The 20,074-nt window shown below is 45.9% G+C and overlaps 1 non-coding gene across 1 annotated transcript; it reads left to right on the top strand.

The window, feature by feature from the left end:
• Nucleotides 1–5,699: 5,699 nt before the first annotated feature.
• Nucleotides 5,700–5,768, top strand: TRNAA-UGC (transfer RNA alanine (anticodon UGC)). Its single transcript has one exon. It is a non-coding gene; the product is annotated as a tRNA-Ala (tRNA).
• The last annotated feature ends 14,306 nt before the right edge of the window (nucleotides 5,769–20,074 follow it).

Genomic DNA, 20,074 nt, shown 5'->3' with positions numbered 1-20,074 from the left:
AGCTGCATCTGGCCACTTGAATTTAATTAGAGCTTTCATTGAGCTTTATTGGTGAGGACCATTGTGTAGGAAAGAGATCATTTTATGCTTTCTTAAGGAAAGAGATATTTCTTAGGAAAGAAATAAGAAGCAAAGCTTGTAATAGCTGTTTACATTACAGCACTATATTTTTAATGGAGTGGGGCTGTGGCTCAGTGGTAGTTCTCTTAAGTGTGTATTTGTATTTTTTTTTTAAAAATCTTGTTGCTGGTCAGATTTTGTGTCCTTGTAGCTATTGCTGCTTTGTTACTTGCCTTGAGTTGGAAGAGATAAGGTGGGATATAAATAAATAAACAGAGCATCTTCTGTACCAAGCAAAAGAAAAAAATAAAACCACCAAAAATGTACTTAGTGCCCGCATGCTGTTATATGTGTTTTTTTTTCCTTCTGGTGACTGTTAAGTGACCATGATGAGCAATACACAGGCACACTTGGATATCTTTGGAACTGGTTTTAGAAGGAGTCTTAAAATATACTTGATAAGCTTACAGATTGCCTGCTCTACAATCTTGGCTGTTCACTCCAATGAGAGTCCAAATGAAGGATGGGAAGCAATGCTGACGCCCTAAGAATTCCCTGAATTTCCATGGTTTTTATCATAGAGACTGGGGAATTCTGAGAGCATTGCAATGTCACTTCTGGAAACAACTAGAATTAAAGCCACATGATATAGCTTCACCCTTTATTTTTGGTGTCTCTGCTGTGAAGTTCCTGCCTGGCAATCCTAATTCTTGGGCATGAATGTAAGGTTCATATCAAACTGTCTTAAAGTGAGTCAAGTCTTTGTTTTAGTCAGTATCATCTGTTCTGACCAGTAACAGCTCCCCAGGGTGCTACACAGAGAGACGTCTTTTTCAGCACCTGCTGCTTCGGGCTTTTTAACGAGTTGCCAGTGATGTGTGGCCCACCAGCATTTCAAACATGCAGCTTTCCTAATTGGTCTGATAGAAGTCCTCATTGCAGGACTTATACTAGCTTCTGCAGCTTACCAGAGGGTAAAGAACTTTCCAAGTGCTAATTATTACTATTATCATCATATGGCATTATGTGTAGAATAGCCAGGAGATCCTAAGATTGTCTGGCAGACTATTCTAGCTGTTTTAGCGTTATGCACCACTAGGTGGCGAGCTAGACTTGTTTTTAAAGCAAGAGATATTTCAGAGGTGGTTTGCCATTGCCTGTCTCTGCGTCACACCCCTGGGATTCCTCGGAGGTTGCCCATCTAAATATTAGATAGAGCTGACCCTGCTTAGCATCTGAGATTTGATGAGATTGGGCTAGTCTGGGCTATCTGGGTCAGGGCTTTCCAAGTGCTACTGAGGCCAGTTGTGGAAGACCAGTCACCTTTAAATGGGAATGGGGAGAAGAACTGCAATTAGGAAAAGGGAATGGACAAACTTTTCCTTTAGCAACAATGTTTTCTCCCAACAGTTATTGGTCTGCCTATGCTGGCAAAAGACAGTTGCAAAGTGCTGATTTTGTTTTCCTCGAACAATTGTAAACAGGCTGAGCAATAGTGTCATTTAGAGATGCCAGATCAGCCTTTCAAAACCAGTCAAGAGTGTCAGACGCCACCCATAATGATGATGATGAAGTTTATTCCTGTTGGAGAACCATTGTTGTTCTCAGGGCAGCCGGTGAACACTCTTGTCCTTTTCACTACTTTAAAAAATCTTGTGGTACTTGAGTAACAGGCTCTCTACCAAGTTGGGGGAAGGCTGAAACTGGAGATCTTAATGAGCCAAACTTCCGAGCAGGTCAGGTCTGCAACAGCCGGGATCTGGGATTCTGTTTCAGATAATTGTATATGTGAAAGATCATCAGATATCTTGAGTTGCAATCTCTGGGTTTTTAAAAAACAAATGATTCGGTGAAATTATACGAAGTTTGTCAGTTGTCTCATTTTTACTCTTGTCATATAAGAAATGTAAAATGGGCAATGGATCAGACCTAAAGTTTTATTCTTGCTCATAGAAGGGTTTCTGCTGTAAGCAGAAAATTGTTGTAAGTGGAAGGTTGCCATTGGATGCAACAACCCGTTGTATTCTGTGGATGGGAAAGCGACTGAGAATTTTATACATGACAGATGACACTACTATTATTCTTTTAGGTAAAACCTTCTCTGCTTAATACCCTGAAAAACTACTTCCAGTGAGGACAGATACCAATGAGGGCTGATACTATTGGTCTGGATAGATCAATCACTTGTCTTAGTATAGAGTAGTTTCTCATGTTCATATATTGGGTGATAGGGATTTATGTCACAGTGATATTTATGGGGGGATAAGAGGAATAAGAGTTTTGTGTAGGGCCTACCCATTTTTGAGAAAGAAAACCATTTCCCTTCAAGTCAGGCTAGAGTCTAGTATTTCCCACTTAACCTGAACACACAGTTTTGTTTTGTTTCTGTGTGGACACCTTTTCATTGGTGTATGTTTTATCCTCTTGAGGCTTCCCATTGACTTGTGAGAGTCTGTGCGATGAATGTCCCTGTCTCATGGCAGGAGATTGGATTAGACAAAAGGAATTTTCTGTGCCCCAAGAGACCTGGCCTGGCTGAGGCAATGTGTAGCTACCAATCTTATTGTCTTGAGAAGCTTCAATTGTGTTAGACAAGTTTTCCGAAAGATATCTTGTTTGCTTTTATTGAAATGTCCTTGTAACGCATGGTTGAAGGAGAGTGCCTGGAGACTCTCCAAGGCTGGTTCACGTTTATATAGCGACAGCCATGCAAATGCTGTAGTACCTGTAGTTCCTGAAGGTGTTCCTGGCAAACAAAAGAGGGAGGAGAGAAGCGAGCGTTGTACTTGGGTAGACACTCAGAGACCGATTCCCACTCACCTTATGCCACTCTCACATTCCTCTTCTCAGTGGGGCTTCCTTCCGATTTCACACTATCTGACCTGGGGCTGCAGCTAGCATCAGCTTTTTCGTGCCGCAAACAGAAACTGGTTTTTAGAGGTTTCTGTTTGTGGTGCGAAAAAGCCGATGCTAGCTGCAGCCCCTGGGCAGATAGTGTGAAATCGGAAGGAAGCCCTGCTGAGAAGAGGAACGTGAGAGCGCCGTATGGTGAGTGGGAAATCGGTCTGAGTAAGGCAGCCAGCATCCCAGATGCTCACATCAGTCCTTTGGGGTGAGAACTGATCCTGTGGGCCAAGCAAAACAAACTGGTGGGCCACTATCTAGCACATGGCCTTCTCTTGCTGTAGTGGTTGCCGGGCTTGTTTTTAGGCTGCACTGGCAAAGAAGTGCTGTTCATGGGAGGCGGGTAGTTGTGCACCTGCCATGATTATTTGAAGATCATCACAATGCCACAAAGCTAGGATTGCCAACTCCAGGCTGTGAATTCTTGGAGATGTTGAGGTGGAACATGGGGAGGGCAGGGACTTCAGTAGGGTACAGTGCCATAAAATCTGCTGTCCAAAGCAGCCATTTTCTCCAGAGGGACTGATATTTGCCATCTGGAGATTGAGTTGCTGCCAGTCTGAAAGGACAATACTTATCTTGATGGACCAAGTGCCTGATTCAGTATAAAGCAGCTTCATGTTGTCTTCCCCACATCCCAGGTACCCTGTCATGGATCCTGGATGTTTAGAAGAGGCATATCTGTGAGGACGGGAAACCTGCATCTCCTCCAAAGTACCTTCCCACCCAGCTCCATTGAGAGCCAGTTTGGTGTAGTGGTTAAGTGTGCGGACTCTTATCTGGGAGAACCTGGTTTGATTCCCCACTCCTCCACTTGCAGCTGCTGGAATGGCCTTGGGTCAGCCATAGCTCTGGCAGAGGTTGTCCTTGAAAAAGCAGCTGCTGTGAGAGCCCTCTCATCCCCACCCACCTCACAGGATGTCTGTTGTGGGGGGAGAAGATATAGGAGATTGTAAGAGAAGGGTGGGGTATAAATCTGCAATTCTCCTTCTCATCCTCCTCTCTACTTGGCCCCATCCTTCTCCTGCTGCTGGTTCCGGCACCATGTCCCTCTTTTCTGCAACTGTGGCATTGCTTCACTGCTCTAGTCACCACTCCCTCTTGGATGTGATGGGAACCACTACAGTGTTGTGAACCATGCTGCCTTAATTCTGGCACGTTTGTGTGTAATTGCACAGGCATCATCCTTAACAGTTTGGGAATCTTTTTTTAGCTGCCAGTTTTTAATTGTTATTTTACAAACTGGAGTTTGCAGAACCCTAAATAGTTGCGTTGGTTAGCTGTGTTGTGCGGATGATCTATTATGGACTTGTAGGTAAGACGAACATTAAATCGGGGAGGGGGAGTTATTACCTGATCTAGTCACAAGATGTCAGTGTTCCTCCACAGACCCTTCACCTTTTGCCTAGCCATAAAGGGGGGGGGGGAGACATCTTGGAGAAAGTTCAGATATGTCTGTATAATGCATGTCAAAACAAGTGTTCTGATCGTTTAATTAGGGGGCAAAGATTCAGTATAGTTCAGAACCCTGCCCTTTCTTGCTTAAAAACAGAATGAGGTACTTGAACAGTGTTGCCTTTATATAAAAAAGTCCTGTTTCTTTGAATTGCTAAATCCTTGGAAAAACAGTCAATTAAACTGATTTGTTATAACATGCAGAACATTTAGTAAAAGAGTAAACTTTTTTTGGGGTGGGGGGTGGGGGATAATGCCAAGAAAGGTGAGATTTATATTTAGAATCTTCTGTTGAATACACCATACCAGGTTTTTTTTTAAAAAAATAAAGGTTCGCAGCATCAAATGGCTGCCATCTCACTCCAAAGAAAACTTAAATTTCCTACAACGTCCCAAGACAATTGTGGCTATAACTCAGTGAAGAAATTTACCATGACAGCCTAGAGGTTGTTAACTTTCTTCCAAACTTGTGTCTAAAATTTCTGTGGTTAATGGGAATAACATTTGGTCTGGTAGGTTCACCCCGTGGAAGAAATTCTCTTCCCGTGATTTCCCAAAGGGTTATGGTTACCGACTCTTAAAGTTTGATTAATTCAGCAAATGTGTTAAGGCAGACTCACAGTCTCTTATCCAGAACTGACTTACAGCATTCTGAGCTCCATGGAATGGACTTGAATGGGTCTCTCAAGCCTCTGCCTTGCTCTATGCAACGACAGCAATGAGAATGTTAGAGTGAGGGTAAACACCCTGGCAATATTTTACTCAGTTTACAACAGTTTAAAACAGTAAGTTAATAAAACATAAAACATAAAAACCAGTGGTCTGTCAGAGTGCACACTACCACCATCCAAAATTTCCAGTGTCGGTTAGTTGTAAGCCAGCCGGAAGAGTACTGTCTTGCAGGCCCTGCAGAACTGCCCAAGGTCCCGCAGGGCCCTCACCTCTTCCGGCAGCTGGTTCCACCAGCAAGGTGCTGTTACCAAGAAGGCCCAATCCCTGGTAGATTTCAAACGGGCCTCCTTTGGCCTGGGGATTACAAGCAGGTTTTGAGAACCCAATCTCAGTACTCTCTGGGGAACATGTAGGGAGAGACGGTCCCTAAGGTAGGCAGGTCCTAGGCCATATAGGGCTTTAAAGGTAATGACCACCACCTTGTACCAGACTCGATATATTATTGGCAGCCAGTGCAGATCCCGAAGCCCCGGCCGAATGTGCTCCCATCTTGGGAGCCCTAATAACAGCCGGGCAGCAGCATTCTGCACTAAGTATCCTGTTATGGGGCAGTGGCTCAATGGCAGAGCATCTGCTTTGCATGCAGAAAGTCCCAGGTTCAATCCCTGGCATCTCCAGTTCAAAGAATTAGGTAGCTGGTGATATGTAAATAGGGTTGCCAGGTTCCTTGTGTCCACCAGCAGGGGACAGGGTCTAGGGTTGCCAGATCCAGGTTGGGGAACTCCGGTTGATTTAGAGGTGGAGCTGGGAGTGAGGTCAAATGCAATAGAACTCACCCTCCAAAGCATCCATTTTCTCCAGGGGAACTGATCTCTGTAGTCTGGCAATGAGTTGCAATTTCAGGGGGTCCCCAGGTTCCAACTGGAATCCCTACCTTGGAGATATGTTGCTGGAGTAGACAATACTGATGTTGATAGATCAATGTTTGCTTCATTTCAAGCTGTTCAAGCTAAGATGGGTATGGATAGTCCTGAACAATATCTGAGTGGGAAACAAAGAGATTCCTTAAAAGGAAGAGAAAGGTATAAATAAAAACAAACCAACCCAGAAATGGAAGCTTGGGAAACTGGATCTCCTAGGAGGTACGATGTAACATGAAAGGATGGGGAAGAGGGCATTTTATATCACTATCTCTCCCCTTCCCCAGATATTGCTGCTAAGATGAGTTGGGCATTGAAGAGAGCAACTAACCAGGTAAGAAACTCTGCCTCTAATTAAAAAATCCCAGTGCTATGTGATCTGGTTTCTAGGTAGCACAGATCTGTATGGGGGGGGGGGGAGTAGCATCTATTACTTCCATGGTTGTCATAGAACTTTCAAAGAGAAACATCTGGGATAAGAACATAAGAGAAGCCATGTTGGATCAGGCCAATGGCGCATCCAGTCCAACACTCTGTGTCACACAGTGGCCAAAAAAATTACACACACACACACACACACACATATATATACACACTGTGGCTAATAGCCACTGATGGACCTCTGCTCCATATTTTTATCTAACCCCCTCTTGAAGCTGTCTATGCTTGTAGCCGCCACCACCTCCTGTGGCAGTGAATTCCACATGTTAATCACCCTTTGGCCAATATGTGTGTGTGTATATACACACACACACATACATACATATACATAGACACGCACACACACACACACACACACACACACACATATATATATACTGTGGCTAATAGCCACTGATGGACCTCTGCTCATATTTTTATCCAATCCCCTCTTACAGCTGGCTGTGCTTGTAGCCGCCACCACCTCCTGTGGCAGTGAATTCCACATGTTAATCACCCTTTGGGTGAGGAAGTACTTCCTTTTATCTGTTTTAACATGACTGCTCAGCAATTTCATTGAAAGCCCACGAGTTCTTGTATTGTGAAAAAGGGAGAAAAGTACTTCTTTCTCTACTTTCTCCATCCCATGCATAATCTTGTAAACCTCTATCATGTCACCCTGCAGTCAATGTTTCTGCAAGCGAAAGAGCCCCAAGCGTTTTAGCCTTTCTTCATAGGGAAAGTGTTCCAACCCTTTAATCATTCTAGTTGCCCTTTTCTGGTCTTTTTCCAATGCTATAATATCCTTTTTGAGGTGCGGTGACCAGAATTGCACACAGTATTCCAAATGAGACCGTGCCATCGATTTATACAGGGGCATTGTGATACTGGCTGATTTGTTTTCAGTTCCCTTCCTAATAATTCCCAGCATGGTGTTGGCCTTTTTTATTGCAATCGCACACTGTCTTGACATTTTCAGTGAGTTATCTAACACGACCCCAAGATCTCTCTCTTGGTCAGTCTCTGCCAGTTCACACCCCATCAACTTATATTTGTAGCTGGGATTCTTGGCCCCAATGTGCATTACTTTGCACTTGGCCACATTGAACCTCATCTGCCACGTTGACGCCCACTCACCCAGTCTCAACAGATCCCTTTGGAGTTCCTCACAATCCTCTCTGGTTCTCACCACCCTGAACAATTTAGTGTCATCTGCTGCTGGTAATCCCCGGGCCAAAGGAGGCCCGGTTGAAGTCAACCAGGGACAGGGCCTTCTCAATCACAGCCCCTTGCTGGTGGAACCAGTTACCGGAAGAGGTCAGGGCCCTGTGGGATATTGGACAGTTTTGCAGGGCCTGTAAGACAGTCCTCTTTCGGTTGGCTTATAACTGACCGGCACCAAAACACCGAAATACTGAAGGAAGTCTATAGATAGCACGCTGATATGGATATTAATGTTGTAACTATGTAATTTATTATAGTATTTTAATTCTGAATTTTATTGTTAGAACTTTTATGCTGTGAGCCGCCCTGAGCCCACTTCAGTGGGGTAGGGCGGGATATAAATCAAATCAAATAAAAAATAAATAAATAAAAATAAATAAAATAAGCCTGGCCACCTCACTGCTCACTCCCAACTCCAAATCATTTATGAACAAGTTAAAGAGTATGGGACCCAGTACTGAGCCCTGCAGCACCCCACTGCTTACTGTCCTCCACTGTAAACACTGCCCATTTATACTCACTCCCTGCTTCCTATTAATTAGCCAGTTTTTGATCCACAAGAGGACCTGTCCTTTTACACCATGACTCTCGAGCTTTCTAAGGAGCCTTTGATGAGGAACTTTTTCAAAAGCTTTCTGGAAGTCAAGGTAAACAACATCTATTGGGTCTCCTTTGTCCACATGTTTGTTCACCCCCTCAAAGAAATGTAACAGGTTAGTGAGGCAAGATCTTCCCTTACAGAACCCATGCTGAGTCTTCCTCAATAACCCGTGTTCATCAATGTGCCTACTCATTCTGTCCTTGATAATGGTTTCTACCAACTTTCCCGGTATTGAAGTCAGACTGGCCTGTAATTTCCCGGATCTTCTCTGGAACCCTTTTTAAAGATGGGGATGACATTTGCTACCTTCCAGTCCTCAGGAACAGAGGCAGATTTCAATGAAAGATTACATTTTTTTGTCAGAAGATGTTTTGTATAAGATGTTTGGTATCACTGTTCCTCCAGCACTTGCATCAGTTACAAATACCTTTTAAGAATTATGTTCATAGGTTCTTACTTTTCCTTTATTGTGGATTGCCTTGGAAGCCTGTTGCCGGTAAGAATGACAGCCCAGAAATCCATGAATAGATATATGAGAGCAAGAATGATGTCTTGCCAGAGAAATTGGCCTTCAGTTCACTGCACTGATGTGATCCTGATGACAACAGTCCCGTGCACCTGTTTCTTATATTAAACCATTTTTAGAAGTCCTTCAAAATGCTTACTTAGTTTAACATACAATTAGATCAGATGGAATTTCATTCGGTAAGGTCAAGTTTGGTTGCTATGGATTCATAACCATTTCTTTCTGAGGCTGGGTTTGGGTGCATCTTGAAAATCTGAATGTCTTGGAAATAATAGGGGATGTTACTTTTTTCTGCATGGCATTTTTAGATATGGTAATGAATTTGAGGAGCATTATGGTAAACCATGATTTAGATAGTGGCCTCTCTGCTGGTAGTCTTCTTGACTATGTACTCTTGACTAGGTATTCCTGTCTACATCCATATGCTTTTCTCAGCATTATTAATCAGCTTTCTATGGCCTATCTTCTAATGGAAAAGAGGACAAATGGCATATTATTTACAAAATACAAATGCTTGTATTTAAACCTTCCAACAATTACTTCTAGGAAAAAGCAGGTAGGGTTGCCTCAAGGTGGTGCCTGGAGATCTCCCTGAATTACAATTCATCTCCAGAGGACAGTAATCAGTTTTCCTGGAGAAAATGGCTGCTTTGGAGGGTAGATTGTATGACATTATACTCTACTGAGATCCTTCTCCTCCCCAAACCCTTCCCTTCACAGGGTCCACCCCCAAATATTCTGAAATTTACCAACTTGGAGATGGCAACTCTTTTTGGGAATGGTAGAAGGGTGCTTAACCCTTTGCTTTTCTACTGCAATCTCTTTGCCCCCACTGATTATCTCCCAAAAGCTTTTAGACACAAGTTTGCAAAGAGATGTGTCTGCCATGTGTGTCTCTGGGTGTTTAAAGACAGTTGCAATGGGCAAGGAGTGGTGGAAGAGTTAAGCACAGTTTCTATTCCAAAAACTGCTGGGGCCACTGAAGATCACTGCTTTCCAAAGTTGCTTTTCTTTTAAAGTAGCCACTGAAGTTTTAAATACACTTGTAGTGTAGTAATATTGCGTTTGACCCTCTGTAGTAAGACTCACAAGCAAAAGTGTTCACCCGGACTGTGGTTTAGTGTTGTACCTGCCCTGCCATGATCTTATTTTCTCACAATACTTTTTAAAATGGCACTTGCTAAGGTCTACGATGCAATTAATACAAGTTCTAAAATTATACAAACCTTTACGAATTTTATACAAAATTATGACATCTTAGGATATGCAAACTCACCACTTGGGAATCAATGTAGAATACTTTAGCATTTTACATGCAGAACACCATTACCTGCTGTGCATAGGATTTTCAGACATCACGTTCATAGTGCTAGGGTCATGTAATCAATTTGTAACTCCCTTTAAAATTGGTGCCAGGTGGTGCATTTAAATTTAATATGTAAAAAGTTAAGTCCTTGTTACATTAAAGCTGTATACTCTCATTTCTGTGGTGGTATACAAAAACCACCCAACTAAGAAAATAAAGTGTCAGTGCAAAGTCAATGAGATTGTAAATTCTTATATATAACAAGAAAAATCAAGGTTTTGGTTTAAACCTTTTGGTTCCATGGTCTCTCGGCTTGGCTTCGCGAACGAAGATTTAAGAAGGGTGCAATAGTCCACGTTTGCTGCAGGCTCGCTGGTGGCTGACAAGACCAATGTGGGACAGGCAGGTCCGGCCACAGCGGCTGCAGGGAAAAGTCTGATTTAGGGTTGGTCCTGTAGCAGTGCGATTCTTCCTCAATCTCCTTTTGTCCTCAAGACCAGCTATGCGTGTGTTCTCAAAGGAAGAGACAGCCTGGTGGATGGTGTGCCTCCATGCTTTGCGATCTGAGGCTAGGTCAGACCACTGGTGATGGTTGATGTGACAGGTGCTAAGGGATTTCTTCAAGGAGTCCTTGTACCTCTTCTTTGGTGCCCCTCTATTTCGATGGCCGGTGGAGAGTTCGCCATACAGGGCAATCTTGGGAAGGCGGTGGTTTTCCATCCTAGAAATATGCCCTGCCCAGCGCAGCTGCGTCTTCAACAGCAGTGCCTCGATGCTGGTAACCTCTGCCCGCTTGAGGACTTCAGTGTTGGTCACAAAGTCACTCCAGTGGATGTTGAGGATGATGCGAAGGCAGCGCTGATGAAAGCGCTCAAGGAGTCGCAGGTGATGACGGTATAAAACCCACGATTCGGAGCCATAGATGAGGGTTGTCATCACAACCGCTTTGTAAACATTGATCTTTGTGCCTTTTTTCAGATGCTTGTTGCTCCACACTCTTTTGTGCAGTCGGCCAAATGCACGGTTTGCCTTTGCCAGCCTGTTGTCAATCTCCTTGTCGATCTTGGCATCTGAGGAGATGATGCACCCCAGGTAGCTGAACTGCTGGACTGTCTTCAGAACTGATTCACCCACAGTGATGCAGGGAGGGTGATAATCTTCCTGGGGTGCAGGCTGGTGGAGAACTTCTGTCTTCTTCAGACTAACTTCTAGGCCGAATAGCTTGGCAGCCTCTGCAAAGCAGGACGTCATATGCTGCAGAGCTGATACCGAGTGGGAGACGAGTGCAGCATCATCAGCAAACAGTAGCTCTCGGATGAGTTTTTCCATTGTCTTGGAGTGTGCCTTTAGTCGCCTCAGGTTGAACAGGCTGCCATCGGTGCGATAGCGGATGTAGACACCATCGTCCTCATCTAGATCTACTGCGGCTCTTTGAAGCATCATGCTAAAGAAGATCGTAAAGAGAGTTGGCGCGAGAACGCAGCCTTGCTTTACACCTGTGCCTATTGGGAAGGGCTCCGAGAGGTCGTTGCAGTGTCTGACTTGGCCTCGCTGGTCTTCGTGTAGCTGGATGATCATGCTGAGGAACCTTGGGGGACATCCTAAACGTTCCAAGATTTGCCACAGGCCTTTCCTGCTAACGGTATCGAAAGCTTTGGTAAGGTCGACAAAAGTCACATACAGACCCTTGTTCTGTTCCCTGCATTTCTCTTGGAGCTGCCTGAGAACAAATACCATGTCGGTGGTGCTCCTGTTAGCTCTGAAGCCGCACTGGCTCTCTGGGAGGAGTTCTTCTGCAATGGTGGGCACCAGTCTGTTCAGGAGTATTCTGGCAAGGATTTTGCCTGCGATGGAGAGCAGGGTTATCCCCCGGTAGTTGGAGCAGTCTGACTTTTCCCCTTTGTTCTTGTATAGGGTGATGATGATTGCATCGCGAAAGTCCTGTGGTAATTTGCCTTGTTCCCAGCAGGTGACAAGTACTTTGTGAAGTGAGCTATGTAGTACTGTGCCCCCATGCTTCCAGATCTCTGGTGGAATTCCATCAACTCCTGCTGCCTTGCCACTTTTCAGTTGCTTGATGGCTTTAACAGTCTCTTCTAGGGTGGGGATCTCATCCAACTCTGTTTTCACCGGTTGAAGTGGGGTGAGGTGGATTGCTGAATCTTGAACTACGCGGTTGGCACTGAAGAGAACCTGAAAATACTCCGACCACCGGTTCAGTATGGATGCCTTGTCTGTGAGGAGCACTTGGCTGTCTGCACTATGCAAGGGACTCTGAGCCTGATATGATGGACCATATACTGCCTTCAGGGCTTCGTAGAACCCTCTTAAATCACCAGTGTCTGCACACAGCTGGGTTCTCTCTGCAAGCTTGGTCCACCACTCGTTCTGAATGTCTCGAAGCTTGCGCTGGAGGTTGCTACATGCAGCGCGAAAGGTTGCTTTTTTCCCAGGACAGGAGGGCTGAGCAAGATGTGCTTGGTAGGCAGATCTCTTTTTTGCCAGTAATTCTTGGATCTCTTGATTGTTCTCATCAAACCAGTCCTTGTTCTTCCTTGTGGAGAACCCGAGGACTTCTTCAGAGATCTGCAGGACGGTAGTTTTTAGGTGTTCCCAGAGTGCTTCTGGAGAAGGGTCTGTGGGGCAACTGAGGTCCTCAATTCTTGACTGGAGTTTTGCCTGGAAGGCAGCTTTGACTTCGGCTGACTGGAGGCTGCCAACCTGTTGAATCTATAAATATACCTGATCTCCTGTTGCAACAGTACCTTGCATACATTAGCCTTATTAAAGGGATGTGGCTATTTGTAGACAACGCTAAACCTAAGATCTTCTGATGAGTGACCCCTACTGGCAAGGTGCTGAAAAAGAGGAGCATCTGGATTATAACGATGTATCTGAGATTTGTGTTCTAATATTCTCATCTTGACGGGGCTGATGGAACACCCAAAATTGAGTGAGTTGCATGGGCAGGTTATTACATACAGGACCTGATGACTGTTGCAACTCCCCCGCAAAATGCTGTGGAGGCCAATCCATTTGGATAAAGTAGGCAGAGCCACACCAACTCAAGCTACCCCCTTCCCCCGCCAATCCTGTCCTGTCTGCCTTCTTACTGTTGTTAGCATGTGGTTCAGGAACTAGCAGGCTGCCTGCTATGCCAGTAGGTGTTTTCTGTCTTCATTGAACTCAGCACTGTAGCTGAGCAAGTCCCTCCCAGCAGATTTTTTCTTCCCCTTTAAGCCAGGCCCATCCACACTGTAAGAATGATTGGGGGAGAGGAGGATTGACCAATGCAGAAATGTTATGGGCATCAATGGCCCAATGAAGTAACACACTCTGACTGATTTTGCAGTCACCTTACGCCGCTCTCATGTTCGTCTTCTCAGTGCGGCTTTCTTCCGATTTCCCACTATCTGCCCTGGGGCTGCAGCAAGGATCGGTGTTTTCATGCAGCAAACAGAAATTGGTTTTTAGCGGTTTCTGTTTGCTGCATGAAAATGACGATCCTTGCTGTAGCCCCGGGGCAGATAGTGGGAAATCAGAAGAAAGCCGCACTGAGTAGACGAACGTGAGAGTGGCATAAGGTGAGTGAGGAATCAGTATCTCTCTTTAAATTTCATCCAACCCCCCTTCAGAATCAGATAGAATAAATCCAGGGTGTTTTTTAAAAACACATGCCCATTTCACTGTGAACAATTAGCCCTGCCCCTCCAGATCCCAGAAGGCAGCCATTTTTCTGTTAGCAAGAGGTCAGATAGGTTCACAAGGAGAGAAGGATTCAGAGGTACGTGTCTTACAATAAAAACTTGCTGCCACAGCTGTTTCCCTCTTAGTGGGAAAATACATTGCTCTTCAGTTGTCGAACAGGGAAAAAGCAGACCCTCCCCCAGCAATCTTGCCCAAAGAAAACCAAGCCTCCTTCATGCTGCAGTCCCGTGCACATTTGCTTGATATTCAGTTTTATTGACGAAAGCAGGACTTATTTATGTTGTTTATAGTCAGTCTTTCTCACTGGGACTCAAAACAGATTACACAGAATAAGTCGGTACAGTCAACAGAGTGGAACTTCCAATAGATGATGCAATAAAATTTGGCTTCTAGAAATCAGGATGCAACCAGAGGTAAACCTAAGTAAAATTATTAACAATATCCTAGACAACTACAAAAATTACATAGTAGGAACCTGCATAAAGCAACAGGTAGTTGGTAGAGTCTGCAGTGCCTCACACTATTACAGCCTCTTTGGTAGAGCCAGTTTGGTGTAGTGGTTAAGTGCGTGGACTCTTCTCTGGGAGAACCGGATTTGATTCCCCACTCCTCCACTTGCAGCTGCTGGAATGGCCTTGGGTCAGCCATAGCTCTGGCAGAGGTTGTCCTTGAAAGGGCAGCGGCTGTGAGAGCCCTCTCCAGCCCCACCCACCTCACAGGGTATCTGTTGTGGGGGAGGAAGGGAAAGGAGATTGTGAACTGCTCTGAGACTCTTTGGAGTGGAGGGTGGGATATAAATTCAACATCTTCTTCTTTTGGAACTACATTGTTAACAGTACAGCCCTATTTCCTATACAAAAGGCCCATCTTGAATAATTCAGCTTTGCATAGTTTGTAAAGCCAGGAGAGTGGGAGCCTTCCTTACCTCATCTGGCAGGCCATTTCATAAAGCAGAGGCCACACTAGAGAAAGCACAAGTACAATGGCGATTTTGGCCATTTGCAGGGTGGCGCCCATAGGAGGCCCTGTTCAGATGAACAAAGGTATTGTGGCAGAGCATAGGGAGAGAGGCAGTCCTGCAGCTATAAAGGACCAAGGCCATGGAGGGCTCATATGTAAGAGTACCTTAAATTGAGCCTGGTGCATGCCATAGATCCAGGTGGGCAGCCGTGTTGGTTTGAAGCAATAGAACAAAGTTGGAGTCCAATAGCACCTTTCATTCTCAATAAAACTTTGTTAGTCTTAAAGGTCTTACATTGTCATTAAAACTTTGTTGGTCTTAAAGGTGCTACTGAACTCCAACTTTGTTAAATTGAGCCTGGTAACTGATGGGCAACCAATGGCGTAACTGCTAGGGTTGCTAAGTCTGACTCAGGAAATATCTGGGGACTTTGGGGGTAGAACCAGGAGCAAGGTTGTGACAAGCACGAATGAACTCTGAAGGAAGTTCTGGCCATCACATTTAAAGGGAACACACTTCTTTTAAATGCCTTCCCTCTAGGGCTGCCAAACTCCTGTTGGGGGTGGATTTCCCCCCAGTTTGGGGTCCCCCAACCTGCCAGCATGGAGTGGGCCACCAGGGGTATCCCTGCCCCTAAAGAGCTCTGTTATCATGCGACTCTGGGGTAATTGGGCTGGGCACATTGCACAGGGATGTGCTAGCATTCAGGGTAAAAACTCCCTGCTGCAGCCAAGGTAAGACTTGGCAACCCTACTTCCCTCCACTGCAAATTATGGAGGATGGGGGCACCTTCTTTTGGTGCTCATAGAATTGGACCCCCTGGTCCAACCTTTTTGAAACTTGGGGGTGGGGTTAGAAGAGGCACCAGATGCTATGCCAAAAAAAAGTATCTCTACCTAAAAAAGAGCCCCCCCCAGATACCCACAGATCAATTTTCTGTTATACCCTATGGGGACCAGTCTCCATAGGGTATAATGGAGTGCCCAGTGGACATTCAGCTCCCCCCACTTTCTGATAACCCTGAAATAGGAGGGCCTTCAAACTAGGGGATCCCCTGCCCCCAATTGGAGATTGGCAACCCTATTAACAGCGGAATGGGAGTAATACACATGCTGTGTCTGTTTTCTGGTGAGAGCTAAGCTGTTGCATTTTGCTCTAGCTGGAGTCTCCAGGGGAGTCCTTTTTTCTCTCTTGTTGAGTAAACCATGCATGGGATTGCGCCATTAGTGGTAAATTAAAGGGACTCTGCATGTGCTGTCAATCATTTTGTTAGCAAAATTTGAAAAAATGTTTAACTCCTGAAGGTGAAAGTTCTGAGGCTCTTGAAAGTTTTTTTCCCCTGGAACTATCAAAACTTTAGTTTTGGCTGGTTGCTTGTACTTAATTACCCTGTGGTGGACTTTTGAGTTGTACATGTGGTCAAAGTTACTATCCCACTTGCGAGGGTTGGGTGGGATAAAAGCTGACTCTAATAAATTAAAAATAAATAAATAATATTTATTTAGAAAGAAATTATGCTGCCTCTCCAGTAGTCTGCTTGGAGGAGTTTACAAAACAAACAATAATAAAAACAAAATATTAAAAGGTATTATGAGCTAGCATTTAAAAACTCAGTATGGCGGGAGTACAAGTGAACGATATTGCAATGGAAGCAGTGCCATGGTCGGATCACTTTGCCCTCAAGGCTCGTATGGATATGCCACCCCAAACCCGTTTAGGCGGAGAGCATATTTTGGCTCACCTGCGGAACCTGATGGACCCGGAACGGTTCCTGACGGCCCTGCGGGATACCTGGCCCACTGGCGATTCCCTGGAGGCTCTGGTTGAGTCCTGGAACGATGGACTCTCCAGGGCTATCGAGGAGATCGCGCCTAGGCATCCTCTGCGCCCCCGCCTCAAACTGTCTCCCTGGTTCAACCAGGAATTGCGGCAATTGAAGCGGGACCTCAGACGACTAGAGAGGCTATGGCGGCGTACTCGAGACGAAGTTACTCGAACATCTTATAGAGAGAGTTTGAAGACCTATGAGATGGCAATCAAATCCGCAAAGAAGACATACTTTGCGGCTAAGATTGTGTCCGCAACTTCGCGCCCGGAACAATTGTTTGAGATAATTCGAGACCTGACTACCCTGCCCCAGGGCAGACCAAATTCTAGTGAATTGGAGATAGGCTGTGAGGCTTTTGCGAACTATTTTGCGGACAAGATCGCATCACTCCGTCTCGACCTCCCCGTCAACTTTGAGACAGTTAACACAACCGAGGCCCCGAGCATGTCTTCGGATTATATCCTGGACGGTTTCAGCCCCCTCAGCCTGGAGGAAGTCGACAGGATCCTCTCATCTGCCCGCCCAACAACTTGTAAACTGGACCCATGCCCTTCCTGGCTTATTAAATCTTGCCAGGGGGATCTCAGATATCCTATACGGGATATCATAAACAGATCCCTAACGGAAGGGCTTTTTCCAGCGCCACTTAAAGAGGCTGTGGTCCGTACCCTCCTAAAAAAACCATCTCTAGACCCAGCCCAATTGGCACACTATAAACCGGTCTCAAACTTGCCCTTCTTGGGCAAACTTATTGAGAGGGCAGTGGCGAGGCAGCTACAGACTTTCCTGGAGGACGCTTCCATCCTTGATCCACTTCAGTCCGGCTTTCGCCCAGGTCATGGGACGGAGACGGTGTTGGTTGCCCTGGTGGATGACCTTCAACGGCATCTGGATCGGGGTGGCTCGGCGGTACTGATGTTGTTGGACCTATTGGCGGCGTTCGATACAGACGACCATCGGTTGCTGACTTGCCGCCTCGCCGACGCAGGGATTCAGGGGCTGGCCTTGCAGTGGCTTTCCTCTTTCCTTGAAGGTCGGGGACAAAGGGTCGCGATTGGGGGGGAACTATCCCAGAGGCGCTCACTTAATTGCGGGGTGCCCCAGGGAGCGGTTCTCTCCCCGATGTTATTCAACATCTATATGCGACCTCTTGCCCAGATTGCCCGAAGGTATGGGCTGGGGTGCCACCAGTATGCTGATGACACCCAGCTCTATCTACTTATGGACGGCTGACTGGTCTGCGCCCTAGAGAACCTAGATCAGGCATTACAGGCCGTGGCTGAGTGGCTCAGGCTGAGTGGACTGACACTGAATCCTGCAAAGACAGAGGTCCTTTGTTTGGGCCGTCGGGGTCTGGGGGGGGGAAATCCCCCTGCCAGCTTTTGGCGGTGTACCGCTGAGGCCAGCGGACAGGGTCAGAAGCCTGGGGGTGCTACTGGAGCCGTCCCTGAAGATGGAGGCTCAGATAGCGACCACTGCCAAGTCCGCGTTTTTTCATCTTAGACGAGCAAGGCAGTTGGCCCCTTTCCTGGACCCCGACGACCTAGCAACAGTGATCCATGCTACAGTCACCTCGAGGTTGGCTTACTGCAATGCCCTCTACATGGGGCTGCCCCTGTGCCGGAACCGGAAATTGCAGCTGGTGCAGAATGCCGCGGCCCGGCTGTTACTGGGCCTCCCAAGATGGGGGCACATTCGGCTGGGTCTTCGGGCTCTGCACTGGCTCCCAATAACATACCGGGTCCGGTACAAGGTGCTGGTCATTACCTTTAAAGCCCTATATGGCCTGGGACCTGCCTACCTGAGGGACCGTCTCTCCCCACACGTTCCCCAGAGAGTACTGAGGTCTGGGACTCAAAATCTTCTCAACATCCCCGGGCCCAAGGAAGTGCGTCTCAAGACAACTAGAGACAGGGCCTTTTCTACAATGGCCCCTATGTGGTGGAACCAGCTACCGGAAGAGGTGAGGGCCCTGCGGGATCTTACTCAGTTCCGCAGGGCCTGTAAAACGACCCTCTTCCGGTTAGCCTACGCCTGACTGGATAAATGTAGCTTTCTAGATCTCTGTGATTACTGTATAGTTTTAATGCTAAATTTTTTTAAAGGTTTTTAGGTTTTTAAATGCTTGATTTTAAATGAAATTACGTTGTTCCGATTTTATTGTTTTATTGTTTGTTGTAAACCGCCCTGAGCCACTCGTGGGAAGGGCAGGATATAAATCCCGGAATAAATAAATAAATAAAATAAAATAAATCTACTGCCACCTTAAAATAACAGTCTGCACACTAAAACAGTCTTTAAAATCATCCCAGTAATTAAAAGTTTGGGTGGACAGAAATGTTCTGGCCTGGTGCCTTAATAGATAGCAATGTAGAGTCTAGGTGAGACTCAAAGGGGAGGGCAGTCTACAAGCAAGGTTCCACTATGGAAATGGCCTCGTCCCTGGATTTCACTTGCGTCATCTTTGAAGATGGGGGCACAGACTTGTGAGGCAGAACTTAACTGGCAGGCTGGACAGTATGGGAGGAGGTGGTCCTTCAAGAAGCCTGACCCCCAAGCCATTTAAGGATGAATCAGCACTTTGAATTCTGCCCAGAAACATGGGTGGCCAGTGCAGCTCTTTCAGCAGTGGGTTGATCAGGGCTTGAATTCAGCAGGAGCTCACAGGAGCACAGCTCCTGAAGTTCCAGCCAGGGTCTGCATGCAGTGGGGAGTTCCCTCTCTGCTGCACACAGATCCTGGGGCATATGCAAATGAGATATGCTACTGAACTCCTGCACCTTTTTCTCTACAAAATGACCCCTAGGGTTGATAACAATCCTTATAATCAGCCCCCCGACAGTAACCTGGCTACTGCATTTTGGACCAGCTGAAGTTTCCAAACCATTTTCAAAGGCAGCCTCCCACAGAGTACATTAGAGTAATCTAAGTTTGATGTGATCAGAGTATGGATCACTGTGGCCAGATAATGCTTTCTGAGGAGTAGTCACAGCTGGGGAACCAGCCATTGCTCATAAAAGGGGCTACAGAGGAGACCTCAACCTCCAACTGTAGACCAGATTCTATTATCACCCCTTCAGGCAGGAGGGACTCAGTCCTTGAGCAGCTTCTTCATTGACCAGCAGCACTTCAGTCTTGTCTGGACTGAATTTTAGTTTGTTGGCCCTCATCTTTCCCATTACCATCGCCAAGCACCTGTTCAGAGCTTTCATAGACCCAAATGACTCATCAGTTACGGAGATGTAGAGCTGGGTATTATCTGCATATTGGTGGCACCTTGCTCCAAGTCCTCTGTTCTCTCCTAGTGGTTTCATGTAGATATTAAATAGTGCAGGTGACAAGATGGCATAAATGCCATGGAGCTGAGCAGCCGTCCCCCCCAGCACCATTTCCTATAATCAGCCATCCAAGTAAGAGGAATCACCAAAATATGGTAACCCCCCCTTCATCTCAGTCAGCCTGTCCAGGATGATACCATGTTTGATGGTA

This window comes from Heteronotia binoei, chromosome 1 (genome assembly GCF_032191835.1).
Source record: "Heteronotia binoei isolate CCM8104 ecotype False Entrance Well chromosome 1, APGP_CSIRO_Hbin_v1, whole genome shotgun sequence".
NCBI lineage: Eukaryota > Metazoa > Chordata > Lepidosauria > Squamata > Gekkonidae > Heteronotia > Heteronotia binoei.
Note: the sequence above shows the minus strand (reverse complement) of the source record. Positions and strands in the feature narration are given on the sequence as shown.